General features: G+C 49.4%; 1 pseudogene; it reads right to left on the minus strand.

Moving 5' to 3' along the window:
* Positions 1 to 1,024: 1,024 nt before the first annotated feature.
* Positions 1,025 to 2,478, minus strand: LOC115319754 (annotated as a pseudogene).
* Positions 2,479 to 2,807: the final 329 nt, after the last annotated feature.

Here is a 2,807-nt window from a genome sequence, read left to right on the forward strand (position 1 = left end):
CCTAATTTATTTTATTACTCTTCCTTAGCTGTCAAAGTGTTTATGTATGGCCAGCCTCAGTAGTTACTCACTGTTTACCGGTTGCACGGCAGAAGAGCTGGCCAATCCTCATTTCCGCGCTATCGCCGGTCTTGGAGAAATAGACCGACCTCGTCCGGCTCTTCAGCGCAGGCTTGACAGCACCATAATTGTGGTTCACTGCAGCTCGTGTCCTTCATACTTTGCATGCACCGGACCACAGCAGCATTATCTTGTGTGCTAAAGGACGACAGCGGTCCGCATCCGATGTTAAGATCGGTCTGTTGGTGTGATGAGAAACTCAAAATCTTTGTTCCGGCTAGACAATTACACTGCCGCCAAAGCATGCGACTGTGACTGGTAGACAGTAAAAAGAGTTCCAAACCAGTGGTCCAACACGGCTGCTCTGCCATACCTAACCTGCACGTGTCTTTCCCAGTGGAGAGCGGTACCATATAAATCCTTCTTGCGCTGTCTCTGCATGTGGCGCGACGTTCACCTTGACCGATGTTCTCTGGCTGCATGTGCATTCTTTCAGATTTTTTATGAAATGGTGAATGGGGGCGAGAGAGACGACAGGGAGCAGTCCCCTCAACATGAGCTTGCAAGTGAAGCTGATTCACCTCCTGAATCAGTGGATCCAACTGTTGCATTGCCAGCAGAGCCGTTGCCATCTAGATCCGGGTCAAGACCAGGGCAGCGAAGCCGAAGAAGCGGCAGGCCTCACAGTCGAGCCTCTTGGCACAGCTGCTTGAGGAGCAGCGGCAGCTGCTGTATTCGCACGAGAAGTCTCGGAAAAGAGAATTCGATATAGGAGAACAACAACTGAAGCTCCAAGAGCGCGCTGCCGAGAGGAAGGACTGCCTTATTGATGTTCTCGCGCAACTTGTAAATAAATAAAGCAAAAGCTTCACAGCTTCACACAATTGTTCGATTTATTTTTTCTGTTGCATAAAAGTGGATGGACTCTTGTCAACTCGCCGCCCTGCTTGCCCCTGGTGTACGTTCAGCCCAATGTACGTTGCTCATGCTTCGAGAAGCAGTCTGCCAGCGCATTTCTGACTTCTTGGCTTCTCCCATTACACACGTCAGTGTTGTGTGATGGCTGTTCATAGAAAGCATCAAGCTCACGAGCTTCGTGCTCCCACTGCTGTTCAACTTTGTCTCTAAACTCCTCACAGATGTTGTGGAGTATACACGCAACCCTTATTGCTCGCTTTGCATTTGGCAGCTGGCATTCCATTTTCTTCATAAGGAATCGGAAGCGGGCCTTTAGTCTCCCGAAGACATTTTCGACAATTCGTCTAGTCTTCGATGGGTTGTAATCGAATACGGCTTCACCGGTTTCACTTGTGGCACTCGCGAATGGCTTGAGTTCGGGGTCAATGGGAAGGCCTGGTCACACAAGATAATTGGGGCTATGGCAGTACCCTCAAATGCTACCGTTGGGGACTGGAACTGGACGCTGTCAACAAGTGTGTGGAGTTGGGAACGCCCATACACACTAGCATCATGGCACCTGCCAGGCGTCCCCAGGTTTATATACCGGAACCGGTATCGATGGTCCACCAACGCCAAAAGTATGATGCTATGCCTGCGTTGACAAGGAAAGCGAGAGAAAAACAGGTAAAATAAGCTTGTATACGTAAAGCAGCATGTCTCGGAGGTACTAAGAATCAGGTGTAAAATTCCTGATTGCAACAAAGACAACAAAGTGAAGTTACATCTTCAACAAACCTGAATATAACTTCTAGCACCAAATAAACTCTCATCTATACACTATACCTGTTTTTTTCTGGATCAGGGTGGATATCAGTGAACACTAGCAAATACCTGTGTTCACTGATATCCACCCTGATCCAAATTCGTAAAGCGTCCAAATTCGTAAAGCGGTTCACTCTTTGTCTGCAACCGGCTTGCACGTGACGCTGCACAGCACTGTTGGCTAGTCCTGCTTATCGACAGCCTTAATAAACAAATATAATGCGGTAAAGCTACCACTGTAAAGGCTACGCTAGTGGCCAGTGCGCCACCGGCATACGGCAAGACAAACTGCACCATTGCAAGGAACCTATAATTTTTTTTTGTTTTTGTAAACATATGTGATCTAGAGGAAGCATTAAGGTAAACGTACCAGCCTTTATAATTATAATAGTCCGTTGAATGTTCCTTCAGCGGCGATATTGGGAAATGGCAACCGTCCAAGGCGCCCACATCTTGTCGAAATCCAAACACTGCGAAAAACTCCGGCACGTGCGCAGACATGTCATCAGCACGCACCATCCGTAGCCAGTCCCCTTCCAGTTTCTCCATGATGGCGTTGCAGAAATTCTTGTACATGACGTTCACGGTGGAACGGCCAATTCCAAACAGGTGCGCTATAGTCCTGCCTTCGGCGCTCAAGCACAAGCGGTACAGGCCCACCGCCACTCGTTTCTCGATGGATATAGGCTCTCTCATTATAGTGGTTTCCCTCACGAGAAGGCACCTGCATGACTCCACCAAGAATCTGAACGTGGCAGGGGACACGCGAAAGGCGTGCCTGAAGTGGAATTCGCCCAGATGTGGCAAGGTGTCTTCGCACCACCGTTCGTGTCGTTGGAACACCCATCGTTCTCGATTGATCGCGGGAAGGGCGCCTGTCATGAGAGCAGCTATAGTGAATGCGTTGGCCTGTAGCTGCTGCTCGAGGTGACTGGAAATTCTGGCTTTCGCGTCGGCACCCAGCTCCAGTAGCCTCTCTTCGAAAAGGCGCTGGGCTCGCACACAGAAAAGTGTCCCCACCACGC

The sequence above is a fragment of the Ixodes scapularis genome, unplaced genomic scaffold (genome assembly GCF_016920785.2).
Source record: "Ixodes scapularis isolate PalLabHiFi unplaced genomic scaffold, ASM1692078v2 PGA_scaffold9__187_contigs__length_104089568, whole genome shotgun sequence".
Lineage (NCBI taxonomy): Eukaryota > Metazoa > Arthropoda > Arachnida > Ixodida > Ixodidae > Ixodes > Ixodes scapularis.